Source organism: Poeciliopsis prolifica, unplaced genomic scaffold (genome assembly GCF_027474105.1).
Source record: "Poeciliopsis prolifica strain line A6 unplaced genomic scaffold, Auburn_PproV2 SCAFFOLD015, whole genome shotgun sequence".
In the NCBI taxonomy this organism is placed as follows: domain Eukaryota; kingdom Metazoa; phylum Chordata; class Actinopteri; order Cyprinodontiformes; family Poeciliidae; genus Poeciliopsis; species Poeciliopsis prolifica.
Window position 1 is genome coordinate 3664808 of NW_026562390.1, and position 15780 is coordinate 3680587.

The following is a 15780-nucleotide window of genomic DNA, read 5'->3' on the forward strand; positions in this document are numbered from 1 at the left end:
AAACATTGCTATACAACATCAAAGGCATTCTGTGTACTTTAGAGATTACTTCTAGACCACCGCAGAGCGCTGCGTTCCTAGAAATATACAACTGCACAAGGGAGAAATACATATTAGATATTCTTTATATGATTCAGTGTTATAGTGCAAAGTTGTGGAGGCCACGACCTATATGAAAAAAATAAATCATTAAGAATTACACCACAGAGAATATAGTGCAGATATCAGCAAGCTCAGTGAAAATTAACATGCACATGTTTAACATAAATTAACACCTGACGCAAAACAAGGCCTCCAATGACCTCACGCTTAAATGCTTGACATGCTTTTCTGCTTCTAATTACTCTTAGGCTCGTTCTTAATCCTATAATATATATCACAAAAAATATTTTAATGTCCTCACTTAAAGGTCTACCCAAGTCATTTCCAAGACATTTTAATTGCTTTATGCCTCTTTATGAAAAGTGTAATTTTTCTATGAGCGCTTTTTCTGTTTCCTGTTAGCTTCTAACATCTTTATTTGAAAATCTTGAGTCTTCTTCTGATAGAAACAACCTCTAAATGGAGGAGTGTTGTTAACAGTAAGTACCGAGTAAAGACAAGGTGTTCACTGATCATAAAATGATTGGATATTTCAGTTTCTAACCAGCCAGTCACTTGTCAAATGACAAAAGCTGAAAATGGGCCAATTTCAGTCAATAGACAATTTATGTGTGTATTTCTGGATGAAATTATTATTTTTGTGATATTCATAGCCTTTCCATGGAGCAGCAGGATTGAGAGACTGAGGAAATACAGGATGCTGCATGAGTTAGAACCTGAAAAGCACAGTTTGTTCACAAACAAACCGCACATCCAATTTAAAAAAGTAAATGAACAAATATGATCATTTTGTAAATAATTATCAATGGAAGGTAACACCTTTAGTTGCAAAGAAAAGCCCTTATTTTGTCATTGTTGCCATTTTTTTCTATTTTAACTTAAATTTTTTTCTTACATAAGTGTTATTTTTGCTGTACATGGTCCTATTGAATAAATTATAATATAAAACAATAAATGTAATACATTGCGAATAACGTGCAATTGCAGTCATTGCTAATCAGAACTAAAACAATCTGAAACAACAAGAACCTTTCAGGAAATCATTCTGTGACTTTGTAAGTTTGAAGAAATTCTTTATAAAAACATAATCAACATAATTAAAATCTAGGTTCTTAAGGCATTCGGCCATTGAGCACATTCTAAGTAAAATTCTACAAAAGTTTAATCAGTTTTAGTGTCTGAATTTAAAACATTTTTTTTTTTGCCTTGCATTGCTTATTTAACTTGAGTGATCAACCCTCTTCTATGCTTAATATGACAGACAAAAAAAATCAGCATGAGTACATTTTAGCAGGGGAAAAACCGCCCGGTAACCTCTGTGCGCAGAGTGTGCCCCTCCTCAGTCAAAGAGGGTCCTTAGGCAACACTTAAAGCCCCAATCAGTGCTCTTTAAGACTTGTCATCTCCCAGGAAGGCTTGTTTTGCTGTGACATACCCCCCACACCTCTTCTTTCTCTGTCTCTCACTTCCCTCTCATCTCTGCACTGCCTTGAGAGGCTGAAACATGATATTTCAAGCACCTTGTTTATGCCAACGGGTCTTTCCCTTTCTCTTCCTTGTCTTTCATTTCCTCCTTTTTCTCATCATCTCTGTTTCTTCCCATTCTTTCCTTTAGCATACTGCAACCATTCTCCAGATTGCTTCTTACAGCTCATGCATTTAGAAGAAGCTCTGTGCATTAATACCTTTCTAACTGAAACCCATGTAGATAACAAGTGGTAAACCATGGTAAGTCCCCTTCACTTTTTAAGAAGATTTTATACCACTGAACAAATCTTATTTCTTCCCTTATTTTTTCAAAACCTACTTTTGGTCTCCTTTTCCTCCTCCCGTACCGCACCCAACCCAAGTAACCGTCTCTTCACTGGCCTCTTGAAATGTCGGCACTACTTCAGGGGAAGAGGGCTGCACCTTCAATCAGACACGTCAGCACCTCCATTGCATGCGGATGCGTCAGCACTTCAAATATACGCACCGAGGCGCACAAAACACACATGCACATGTCAGCACCTTCAACAAAACACACACACGCGCAGGTCCACATGTCATTAGGGAGGTCCACATGGCTCACATAAAAACCTCGTCCAGCAGGAACAGAGCAGGAGCACCGAGGGAGGAAACTAAAGGTCGAGGGGTGAGTTACAGCACAGACAGAAGAAAGGAGGACAAAGAGAGAGGGAGAGAAATGTAGAAAATAGGCAAGATGTGTGGTTTAATATTCACTCCAGAGTCTATTTTGTGAGGTGAATACATATGAGCATGTTGTGGCCTCTTCATCAGCTTTGTATTTATTTTCAGCTCATCTATAGCATATTTTGACACACAGCACAAAAAAACATCAAAGCTTTCTGTCACAATGCTGTGTTGTAAGAATTGCTTCTTTCCATCTCTTCTGTCACAGTCTTTAGTGAGGATACGTAAGCACATTTCTTCAGATATCTGCCTTAAACAAACACTTTCTTCACTGTCCAAGACTCCTCTTTAATTTCTATTTTATTGGGGTGTTAGGATACATTCAGACAGTGGGAATAAAACACAAAAATATTTTTTTTTCAATATTTAAAAATGAGTAAGATGGAATACTTCAGTTCAGATTTGAGAAAGTTTTAAGTATCAATTTCATAATTTTATTATATTTTTTCACATCTTTAAAATTTTAATAAATTAACTCAAAGTAACAAATTTATATATCACTCCTAAAAAAATGATGTAAAATAAATCAGAGTTAAATAATTATACTTAAGTTATTCTTTTTGTTAATTGATTCAATTAAACTTGTAATTGAAGTATAAGTTCAATTACAACTTGAACTTGTACTTTGTAATGTGCAACATCCTTTCAGGTATAAATGTAGTGTGAGACATAAACTCACTGTGTTCAATGGGAAAAACATGAAAACATGCCATTCACATCAGAACATGTCAAACTCGAAATAGTTGCTCACGTGAACTTGCTAATATCTAACAATGAAAAACAAAAGAAGCCAAGTCCACGTGTTTTGTAAAGAATCTGCTCAATCAATTTCAAAATGGCATTCCATTTATTGTATTTTATGTTCATTACAGTCTGTTGCAAATGTGAAAAATCTTGAGAATACTGCCCATTTCTTTTTTTACATGTAGTATGAAAATGTAACATAAAAGAATTTAATGTTACTTAACATTAAATTTACGTTAAGTAAAGAATTGTCCAGTTAACCATTGAAAAATACTCAAATTAAAAAGCCATAAAGGGAAGCTGTAAAGCAGATGCTAAATTCAACATTGTTAACAGCTAATGGCATTCAGATAGTAATCACAAATTGATCACATATTTGATTATGTAACAGAGATCCTAATGCTCAGGGTCAGGAGAGGCGACATGATGGTGGAAATGACAGAAAGTAGGGAAGGAAATGTGGGTTAATGGCAATCAATACCTTCATCACAAAACTCAATAATAATACTGCAATGTCATGTTTCACTTTCAGTGTATCGCTCCACATTCAACTCCACATCACCTTATCAAAAGGTTGATCTTGCTTCCCTCCAGTAATTCTCATCTTACCTTTTTAATATATTTTTTTTTTATCTAAGTTACTTTTTTTTATTATCATGCATAATTGCAGAAAGGATGGAAAAGTAGAAAAGACAAGAGAGGTTGTCCAAGAGGACAGTCTGAAGAGAAGTGAAGGAAATAAAGAGGCAGAGGAAGAATGGGTTATTTTTGGCAGACAAGGATAATAAACAGAGATGTGGCACCAGAAAACGCAGCCACAAGAGGAGGGAGAGAAAGACGGAGAGAAAGAGCTCTGTTGCCAAATACAAACAGCCAGAGGAGAAGAGGTAACAGAAATGGCCAACAGACAGAAAATGTATGATATAATAAGAGAGGGGGTGGCAGATCACAAGAATACAAAACTTCATGTAGGACGTTGGGTTGGAGATGGCATAAAGATTAGAAAAAAGCGAGAGGTTGAGACTGGGGGTGGCGGTGGGAGGTTGGTGGGACAGAGACAGTGTGGGAGAGCACTAAAAGAGAACGGAGAGGAAAGCCTGAGAAGGAGAGAGCCTATACCCGGATCAATGGATAGCCTGTCCTCTGCTGTGTCTGCATTTCCTCTGGGCTCTCACACTAAGGCCCTCTAACTACACTTGGGAATAAGAGTGAGTGTGTGTGCGTGAGAGAGTGGGTTTTATTTTTGTGTCCATGCTCATGTGTGTGAGGAGTGAGAGGAGCTCTTTCTCCACTGGTCATTTCTATAAATCAGAGGTCAATACTTGGTCTTTCAATGAAAATGTATAGTTTCTTACAGAAACCTTCGAGTTTGAATCTTTTAGACTAAAGAGTCTGTCAGAATGATTAGAAAATTCTAGGCGTGTACAAAAAACTCCAGCTCATGAAACAGAATTAAACCCAAAACTGGATTCACAAGAATTAAAGAATGATTCACAAGTTAAAAAGGCATCTAAATAATTGGCAATTAGTGTAGAACAAGCAATTTCATGTCTGATCTACCCTTACATTACGGACGTTATGCTTGCACAATAGAAATGTGGTTCTATAACCAAGAACATAATTAAAAATGTCCCAGTTGTATGTTTTTAGAAATAGAATACTGCTTCATAAATCTCAAATTGAGTTGTAAAAAAATCTCTCTTAAAATTGGTTCAATCAAATGTGTCCAAATGTGTATGAACAAATGAAGAACTACTGTATTTCTTACTTAAAAACAAAAGTCTCAACTATAGATGCAACTCTTTGTACAACAGCTTGGTCTTTTTTCATCAGATGACTTCACATACTTAGTGAGTAGAAATAAAGCTCGAGGCGAGGTTTATTTTGGCAATAAAAGTCATGGCAACTCAACATTTCGAGAACCTCGATAACATTCCCATGTTTTGTGTGATCATTCAGTGTCCAATGCAGTTGATAAGTCTGTCTGTAGTTGTAAGATCAAAGTTAGTAAGCAGAAGGGTTATTACACCAAATGATTTTTTTATGTCCGGAAAGCTTCACTTTGGTTGTTAAGCCAAGCCAAACAATGCATAAAACGAAAGGGATGATAAATGTGGAATATAAATAGGATTTATGACTTTCAGGGAGTGAATGTGAGTATCGTGACATGTGCACGCTTGAGGCAGTTTGGCTGACCCTTCTGAATCCTCTGCTCACTGTGACTTACAAAAAAGAAAATTATGATGAACGTATCATCCGCTGAACTGATTTCAAAGCCATATCTGAGACTTTTCTGCTGGCTCGCTGAAATAATGCCTACTGAACTTTTCATCTCTTGCTTTTTTAAAATGTAAATTTTACTTGAGTGAATGAACACATTTAATGAGCTTCAGAAGGAAAGAACAGTAGTTGCCTTCTTCCAAAATCACAGAAGCATCTGTAAAGTGCAATCTCCAAAATCACGGGTCTACCAATCAATTTAGTCAGAGCCAACCGCGGGGGATCCTATTTGCCTAAAATGAAGAGCAGTTCCATTGATTAACCTCAGAGAGGATTTCTCTGATTGCTCACAGCTCTGATTTAATTCTGGACACATGGTATTTGGTCAGAGACAGACAGCAGACAACTTGCAGGTAGTCAAGAGTACACGAGAAGAAGGCCACAGCCGCACATTTGACCTGCACAAGGGTATCAGCTCACAGGAGTGTGTGCAGGGGGAAAAAGAGAGATGGGGTAAGACAGTTTGTGACGAGGTGTGTGCATGTGTGTCCTCCAGCAGCCATGATGCATTAGTGTAACCGGATGCCTCTCCTCCCTTGTGAGCCCTAACCTTGAGACAGACAGGGAGGGAGACTGGCTGCAAAGGCGTATTCTGTTATAAATGAAGCTGTCTTCAATGCCAAATTTGTTGAATAATAGGCAGCTAAGACACTTCAAGTAATAAAAAGACATTTTAGCCAAAAGGCCATTTAATGAAATGCAAAAAATGTGAATGATTAACTTGTTAAGCTAAATATGCAAGACTGAAAGCAATTTTTCACATTATACAAGTGTTTGATATTTTTGTGTAAAATCTTATATTTCACAGTTTGCAGTTTCAAATTCAAACACTTTAAATCAAATCAAATAATTTTTGTTCAGATATAATTCAGTTGTCATTTTCTGGTACTAGCACAATGGCTCACCACCCAGAGCAGCACAGTCATGAGGGTGACACAGGCCTCAATAAAATATACTATTCTAAGTAGTAGTGGTTGTTGTTGTAGTATCCCTATAATCAATCACTCATGACTTTTGTCTATAAAACTCCAAATTAAATGTCATTAAATTAAATTAAGCACTAAATTAATGGCCGTTTTAGTCTTTCTTTAAAGGACCTAAAATTATTATTCATCGCACAGAGGATCAATAAGACATGTTTTAAGATTCATTAATTTTATTCCTCAATACACAAAAATCTCGGGGTGTGGTTGGGGATTGAGAGCCCCACTCCAAGGAGCCAAATTTTGTCAAGCTTCCATTCAAACAAAAATCCACTGCTGCAATTGTCAGGAAAAATAAATAAATAAAAAGCAACAGAACAAACTCACTTTGACTTATTTAACAATAAAGTGTATCCAACTGACTTCTGAAATTGCAATACTGACGCAAGTACTTCTGCCTTTGAATAACTGTAGCTGTAATATTCTGACTAGCGTTGTATGTTTAAAATTCTTTGTGCTAATTACAATTAATCTTGCTCTCTTTTGTAGCTAGCTAATTAGCACCAAAAAATAATTACGCAGAATTTTGTCTTAAAACATAAAATACTAATTTTGCTTTCCCGCTGGACTCCGAATAAAGCATTAGCGAAGGGAAGAGATTGTATTAAACCCTTTTTTCAAACTAAATATCATTGAGAAAAGCCATGTATGCCTTGGAGCTTTTTCCTTCATTAAGAAACCTGGGTCATTATTGGCCAAAGCATAAAGAAAATTACAGTTCAAATTCATCAACTTGAGGAATTCCTCATTTCATAATAATAGGGTTTCATTTCCCATTTTATTCTCCTGCATTAAATAATACTATTCCCAGAGCCCATTAAGATACTTAATCATCACCAGATGAAATACACTCTGCCAAAATAATTATGGTCGACGACATTCAGAGATAATTCACAGATAAGATCATTTCTTTGTCTTTTCTTTTTTGTTTTTTACCTTTACCTTTACGTTTCCACTTGCAGCTGCCAGTCTCACAATTCTCTCTTAGTGGTCGTAAGCTTACAAACAGAAGAAAAAAAAAAGGACAAACTGAGATAAAACCACAAAAAGAGACAAAGGGTATAAAAATAGACAGGAAGCTGGAAGAACAATAAATCATTTACAGATATGGAAGGTAGGGTCACTGGAGGTTAAATATTCATGATAGGTGTCCAGTCAAAGCTTTTAAGTCTTAGAGGGTAACATTTTTATTTCCCGCCTCATTCCATGTTTATGTTTGCTGAATCATGCATCAAAGCCCATGTTATAATTCTTTTTATTGCTTTTTTTTTTTTTTTTTTTTTCACTGTCTCTGTCTCTTGAGTGCTAGTGGCACATCGGTATCCAGGGCATTGTGAGACACATGGGGAAGAAGCATTAACACTCGCTTTAATTCTAAGGAAACGAAAGGAAGCACTGGTTGTCATTTTATTCTCGCGATTAAGCTGCCAAACTGGACATTAGTTGTGACATTTGTAAAGATAAATTGTGTGATTCAAGTTTTAAAAGTCTTATCTTTTCATTTTACGATAGATGAACAGAGAATTTGTGTGAATATTTTGGAACAACAACAGAAGGATATATGCTATTAAAGACGACAGCTTTCAGAAAAATCCCCCACATCTCTTCTAATTTTCACCTGTTGCCACCAGAATCACAATTCCCACTCCTCTGACAGTTTTTCACCTGTATTATTCGTTTCCTTCTGTGTTCTTCCACTCCCCTGTGTCAAGTAATTTATCACTCCCCACATCTTCTCTCCTTTCCCATTTCCAACCCTCATGTGCTCCTACTTTTTAGCCCCCCCATCCATCTCTCCCCAATCTTTTTCCCTATTCCTTCCTTCTTTTTCTCACTTTGTCTCCCTCTCTACTCTCCGCTGGGTGTCCTGTTCCCTCTCTCTCTGGGACTGCCAGACCTCCTGACGGCTTAGTATTGATCCTTCTATCTCCTCACTAGCTATCTCTCTCCTTTGCTCTCTGTCTTTCTGACTCACTCTCTCTCTCTCTGACACACACACACACGCATACACACATTAGGGTGACAAGATAAAAGGGTCTGTTATGCCCCAAGGCAAAGCCAGCTGAACAAGAGACCAGAGGCTCTCAGTGTCTAGTGAGCGTATCAAGAACAGAAACACTTAACAAACCCAAGGCAACAGACTTACATCCATATCTCTGACAAGAGCTGTCCAAATTACCATTTGGTATATTTACAAGCTCACTTTTATCCAAGAGTTGAGCTCCGCATGAAAAAATACAAATCAAGAATCCTGGCGGTCTGAACATTCTTATTCTGCTGCCTCACAAAGCTGAAGGCAACAAGCACTTTTTTTGTTTTATTTGTTTCTTTGAAAGAAATTTTGTGCCTAATAGTGCTATTTTTAAATGTTTCCTTCAGGCAGAAATACTGAGGTAACAGGAAGTTTCTTGTTGTTTTGGTTATAAAAAGAAACTGTTCAACCAAAGCAGTCTTAGAGAATGTAGATAAAAAAAGAGAAAACTGAAATTTGAGTACAAATTTGCTGTTGCCATTGCCGACTTGTACACACCTCATAAATTTGTTCACAATTTCTAATGTGCCTGAGATCAGGGTTTTATGATGGCTGCTCCAAACAATTGATTTTATTGCCTTTATGCCTCCTGTACCTAATTTGGCATAATGCTGAGAGTCATTGTCCATTTAGATCTGAAAGTTTGTAAGCTTTAGCTTTCTAGATGATGTCTTGGGTGGAAATTCTAAGACATTATGTTAACTTGTGTTTTGGCATGATGTTATTTTCTCACAGTACCATCTATTTTGTTAAGTTCACCACTCCCTCCTGCAATAAATCCTCAAATAAGCATACTGTAGTTAAGCACATACTTTACAGTTGAGGTTGCGCTGTCCTTGCCAAATTTTCTTTTTTTTTTCTCCAATGTAACAATGGTCCTTTCACCCAGACAGCTTAATTTTTGTTTTGGTGGGCCCCAGGACATGTCTCCAAAGATTATGATATTTGAGTGTATTTGAAATTTTCTGCTGCATTTGAAGTTATGGCTTCTTCGTGGCTGAATGGTCTTTCAGGTTATGTTTATACAGGACTTGTTTCATTGGAGGATGGCATGTTCCAACCAGGCTCAGACAGCATATCCATGCAACTTTTCTTTTTGTTTCGACTTTATCCACACATTTTGCACAAAAATCTGCTTTTTCACTGTGACACAGGACTCTCCTTCCTGAATTCAATAATGGCTGGACATTGCATGCTCATTATAGTTACATATAATGAGCATGAGTGTTTGGAATATTACTTTGTAACAAAAGAGAAAAGAGGATAAAGATAAGAAACATCAAAAAAGCTCTACCAAGCAACAAGAAAAGATTTAGTATTTGGAGAAAAAGAAAAAAAAAATCTCTAAATTGTTAGGCAGGGTGAAAAATACCATTGAAAGTTCTGTTTGTTTACATTGGGTGTCTTTTCCCCATGAATTAGGAGACAACCTTTCATATTTGTAATTGTAAGATTATAATAATATTCAATAAATTAAAAGATGTGATCCAATTAGGTTTGTTTGGCAGATTAAAAGTATCTTTTGAAAAGCAGTCTTTACAGCTTTCGTAAGCTCATCGTCCTGAATTAAAAATGCTTATCTGGTCTGATGTATTATTTAAAATATTAGCATCAAGCAGAAAATCATCATAATAAAATAAATAAAGGGTCAGAGTTTGGGTCAATCTATTTAAAGTGTTTCACTTAGTGAAATGAGTCAATGATATTTAACCTTTTAATAGTATTCTAATTGACTAAATATGACAAAGCATACTGTGAATTTGTGCTGCTGTTTTGTGTCGCTGTGTTCTAAAATTAGTGTCCTGTTTTCCAGCCGTCACAGTGAAGATTTAAACTGTTCTGCTTTTGTTCAGAGCATCTTTTTTAGAAGTCAAACAGCACATATTTCAGATGGAAATACAAGCCTAACCTTTCACCGTGCCAGCCCTTATGCCACACCGAACACTGTGCGCTCGAAGCTAACAAGAGTCTGTCAGGAATCGATATCTGGCATGAAAAACGATGTGACTTTCAGCTGCCGTGGCCGCATCAATCACACTATTACCATCAGCTCATCTCTCGACACCAACTTGGAGTCATCCTTCCCGCCCTCCCCTCCATGCTCTCTACTCAGCTATATCCCGTTTTCCTCTCCTTCTCCTCTTCATCCAACCTCTCTTTCTCACTCACTCTCCTTCCTTTTCCTCCCTCTCTCCCTCCCTGCCAACTCAGCGGATGCCCCTTGTCACATCTCCTATTTCAGCCTTCTGAAGTTTCCTAATTGATCGCAATTAGAGCTGCTGCAGAGTAAAGCGATGAGGAGGAGGAGGTGGAGGAGGGAGGGGAATGGGTGGGCACAGAAACTGAGATGTGGACAGAAAGTGCGCGTGCATGTGTTTTAAATGACACACGGAAAGTGATAAAAATGAATCATCTTCTTTTAAGGTCATATACACTGCATATTGTACAGTTATTGTTGCTGCTGGACCAAGTTTGACCACACATTGTTTTTATTATGGGGTTCAGGAAAGGTCAGAAAATATAGAAAAAGCCAGATGGGAGGAGAGGAGAAAGAATAAAGACACAAGAATGTGATACTAGATATGAGAAAAAAACAGCGGTCAAGTAAACCCAGAACATTGGTTTGGTCCTGCTTTATTACGTTCAAGATTTATTTATTTTTTTGCATTTGAGTGTGTGTCAAAGTGCAAGAACTTCTCCATTAAAGCAGTATTTAGATTTGCAGACAAACTAGAGTGGCAATGTGACATTAATTTTTGAACATATTTAGAAAATGTTTTCAGCAACAATCAGAATGAGAATGAGATAAGGGCTTGATAAATCACGAGCTTGTTTAAAAAATCTGCAATTAGTTTAAAATGTTCTATTTGGAGTCTCAGTAATATCATAATAAGTAAATCTTTAGTTTGATTACATTTATTCATTAATTAGAAAAAATAAAATGACTTTGCACAGCAAAAATTTGTGCCACAGTTAAAGACCTGACCAAAAATTTAGATAAAATAAATGGAATTGATCTTTTTTTTTTTTGTTATTTATTGATTCTAGTCTCTAGAAGTGCTGTTGTGATCCATGACTTGACCTGTGTCCTTACATGACAGACCTGTATTCATCTTGGCCATTCTACGACCCGAACTAAGGAGAGCTACAGATATGAAAACTCAGAAGTAAACAAAGAAAAAGATAAAATGCATGAAAAATAATTTTTGCATTAACACGTTTGGAAAATTTCTTTAGAGGCAGACTTGAGCGTTTTTTTTCTTTTTTAAAGAAAAGTGACAGCCGAGGGTGACAGACAGAGCGAGCAGAAGATTTGTAATAGGCAGATAAAGAGATAGAGAGGCAGAATGACAAAGAGGAAGAATGACAATGGTGCCAAAGCTCCTTCCATCCTTCTTGCAAACATCACTGATCCCTCTTTTTCTCTCATTTAAATTCCTTTCTATTGTCATTTCAATCCAGGCCTAACCCCCACTGCCTGGCAAATACACACGCACACAATCACTCGCAAACACTCACGGACATTAGAGCGCACATGTATTGACCTCCGGCAGCAAGCGGGACAATCCCACGGCGCAGAGCTCACACATCTCTGATAATCCTTATCAGTGAGCACACGCTGACAGTGTCTGCTGGAAAGAGAGGCTCAAGTTTCACCAGACTGCAGATGTCTTTGAGACCCTATCCATGCTAACATGGGTGGGGGAACGGGGAGCAGCTTGTCACCAAACATCCCCACTCTTGTCAGCCACACAAGGGCAAGCAGAGTAGCACAGCACTCAGCTGTGCCTTGTCAACATGTATTGTTGACATGGCTAACTTTATTCTCTTCCTCGCCTAACACGGTGCAAAGACTTGTCAGCAGGCATGCTGCTATCAGTAGTGCCCGCTTGAAACATTCTCAAGGCATCTAATAGCACAAACAAGCCTCGAGTGGAATGTCTAGTCAGCGTGGTTAGGACATGGTTCATTATTACAAATTTGGGGCGCATCATTATCTTGTCAGCACCTCCTTGTCAGAAATGAAAGCTGATCCTGACCTAAATACTGCGAAGGCAAGCAGCAAAGGAATTTTCTAAAAGTGGAACATTAATAGGTTTGTATTATTTCTTTCATCAATGCTCCAGTAATAAAACCTGAATGTCTAGTCCAGTACTGGAAATAATGACAGATTATCTGGTATGTATTGTAAATAAGATTCATGACATTTGTTGTCAAAATCGGAGTCAGAAAACCGTTTCAGAATTAAACGGTTTTCCAAAACGGGTCATTTAAATGTAGTAGACTGTCTGAGGCAGGGGTCAACGAGTCCCATGGCAATGATACATTTACCACAGATTGACTGGAAATCTGCAGAAAGAGCTATGAAACAACAGACAAACAAACAACAACAACAAGCAATTTATTTGAAGTTTGTCAAGAAAGGGACACATTTATTCAATCATAATTATACGAGAGATACAAATTATTCCTGTATTGCCATTACGAAATGAAAACTATTACCGCCTATTCTTTCTGAAATGTCCCTCATCTACATGTCTTTGTTTAGAACGTTAACTTGAAAACTCTATTAAGAGGTGTTGTGGGGAAAAATGAAAGGAAATTACCCATTTTGAATAGGAGGAAAATTTATCCTGATGCCTGACACAATGAGTGAACTTGGAAGAGCTCTCAGGTCATTTTAAATCCATTAGGACAGAACAGGCTTTTAGGTAACATGCACACACACGCAGACATCCACACACACGGATTTGCGTACTTGTTGGTGAAACAGTGGCTGACGCAAGCACAGGCAAAGATGAAGAAAATTATTTTTTAAAAATGTACTTGTCATAATTGTAGAACCAAAAAGTCAATTTCAAAGTCAATTTAACAGCAAAACTCACTTGCAAAGGAGGAAATCAGGAAGTGAAACAGACAAATCAATGCCAATATGATTTGAAAGGAAAATATGAATCTGTGTGTATGAGGGACTGCATGCATGTGTAAAGGTGATTCTGCCGCCCGTGCAACCCAGGGAGATCAAAACACAAACTCTCACATTACTGGTGACCCGTCCAGGCCCCCTGCCAGTGACAACCATCAATAACACCACCACACTCAGACACACTCATCAGCAGGAGATCCATGCACTTTGCAGTGCATGTCAGTGGGAACTATTGCAGTGGTCAAAAACAAAAAGGAAATGTTGCATCTCCATCGGCTGTCTCACATCTACAACTGATGGAGGCTTCTTTAGATGCTGAGTGAATAGTTGTGAGGCAGAATATACATCAGAATATACATCACGTTTTTAGCTATTCCTTCTGATCTCCCCTCCTGAAGATCAAAATTGTATTGCAGAAGATTTTAGAAATGATAAATCAAACGGCCAGTTTATTACTTAGCCCTCTACTTACAACACTGGAACCCTTTACATGGAAATGTAAAGGGTAACTTTGTAAGTAATGTTAGCTCATCCCCCTTGGAAAGTTGCTAATTTATACAAACTTTGAAGTAAAGACTTCATACTTCTTGATGTCATCTCCCAAGTCCAATAAAAATAAAAAAATTAATTAAATTTCACATCTCATTTTACCTGTGAAAACACATATATGCTGATCTGAGTTTTATTTCCTCTAAAGTTTATCTATTTATTCCTATTGTCTGTACATTTTGAGCACGTGAAAACGTCTAGTTCCTTGTTTGTGCAGGCAATCTTGGCCAGTGAAGTTGATTCGAATTCTGCAGCTCAATATTTTTTTACAACAGAATTTTGATTGGCTGATTAGATATTTTCTATTGTACAAGTTATTAATTAAACTTGAGCATTTCTTTTGGACTGATAAAGAGATTAGTTCTTCTGCAAATGTTGACAAGTCTGAGCTAGGTTTTTGGCTCTTTATGCCCGTTTACATTTTAATTGATAAAAACTTTTGTGTGTGTGTGTGTGTGTTTTCTGCATCTGTGGATTGCATGCATCGCTACCAGATCCGTTATGGCCTTCATTTATTTGGTCCATGTCTATAATATATTATTAATCATACATATAATTTTTTCCAATACAAATGTCCCTGTTGTATTGACAACGGACTCTGTTAAATCTGAAATTCTGTAAATAACCTTCAACTTCTGAGACATTTTTTTCAGTGACAGAGTATTTGTTTCCTCATCATTTCACAAGTCCAACATTTCTGCATTTTGCTGGTTTCTTGTGAACGTGCATCACTGCAACCACCAGGCCACCAGACAGACGATCCCGAGGGAGAGAATAAATTCTTGAACTTGGACTCAATTATGGCAATGGCTGAAAAGAGATTCTCAGAGTAATTATGCTGCATTACACCTGTTTTTCAGCATAAGCCTAGAGCTTCAGCAGTCTACTGGTTAAATCCACTGGCACAGGGGAAATATGAGTGGGGGGAAGCACATATGCAATGCATACTAACCCCATCCCCCTCGTCCACAATTGAAGTCAAGCTGCCCAAAAGCAAGGCTCATAAACTCCCATTTGTTGTCTGCAGCAGTCAAGTGGAAAACAATTTGCATTTGGTAACTCTTTATGCAAATATAATTTTTCATTTATGTATAAATCTATTATGAACGACTTCAGGCAATTTTTAAAAATAATTTATTTTAGTGATATTTAATTTTAGCTTTAGCTCTGGATGAGTGAATAAAAGTGTGAATGCATACTATCCTTGTTCAAAGTAGTGCGGCAGGCTTGGACTTCCCTGTATGTAACCCAATAGTCCTGAGGTGTCTGAATGCATTGCAGTGGCCTGCATGGAATCTGGATATCTGTCTACATGTGTGTCCATACCGTCTGCATATTTCATGTGCATGTGGAGGGGTGTGCATGCGTGTACAGGCATGCCAGAAAGTTCCTCCCGGGTGGAGGGTAATATCTGCATTCCAACTTTTTCTGTATCTGACCATCGACATAAGCATGTCGCTGGCATTTCTGGTCAGAAGAACTTTATACGGCTCCCCAGAGTTCTTTCAACACCGACCGCTCCACACACACTCAGACTCACACATCCTTCTGCTGACACATGCATGTCACCACGGCAACCAGATACAACCTAAGATGTGATATTGACAGAGTAGCAACAGTACCGGTGGTCTCAGAGGCTCCAAACATGCAGATTTCTCCTAATTATTTTAGAGAAAAACTCTTGAGAATCTTGAAAATTCTGCAAATCTTAGAATGTAGAGTTATTTGTACGAGCTACTGCACACACAGTGGGGGGTTTTCTCACACGTGGCTTACATTGTTAACTTGATCTTGAGTGTTCATTGTGAATGTAAGCTGCTTCAAAAGAGTAAAAGGTTTTGGAATTGATGGAACGAAATCATAAAATTTTACAGCAACAGCTTATTGATGAGATTTTTTTTTTTAATCGTTCCAAGGTTCCAACTCTCAAAAACTGTGAAAAGTTCAGAAATACAGAAAGGGAAAATTGG

The 15780-nt window shown here is 37.5% G+C and overlaps 1 protein-coding gene across 4 annotated transcripts in view; it reads right to left on the minus strand.

Annotated features, from left to right (window-relative positions):
• Positions 1-15780, minus strand: part of cntfr (ciliary neurotrophic factor receptor) — a 224472-nt gene that overhangs the window by 168907 nt on the left and 39785 nt on the right. Inside the window, exon 3 of one of the 4 annotated variants that reach the window (XM_055040730.1) lies at positions 7245-7300. The exons of 2 other annotated variants lie outside the window; for them this stretch is intronic. The gene's annotated coding sequence lies outside the window, so the exon portion shown is untranslated. Of the gene's footprint in view, positions 1-7238; positions 7301-15780 lie in introns of all 4 variants that reach the window. One more of the 4 variants, XM_055040731.1, reaches the window with a different exon arrangement.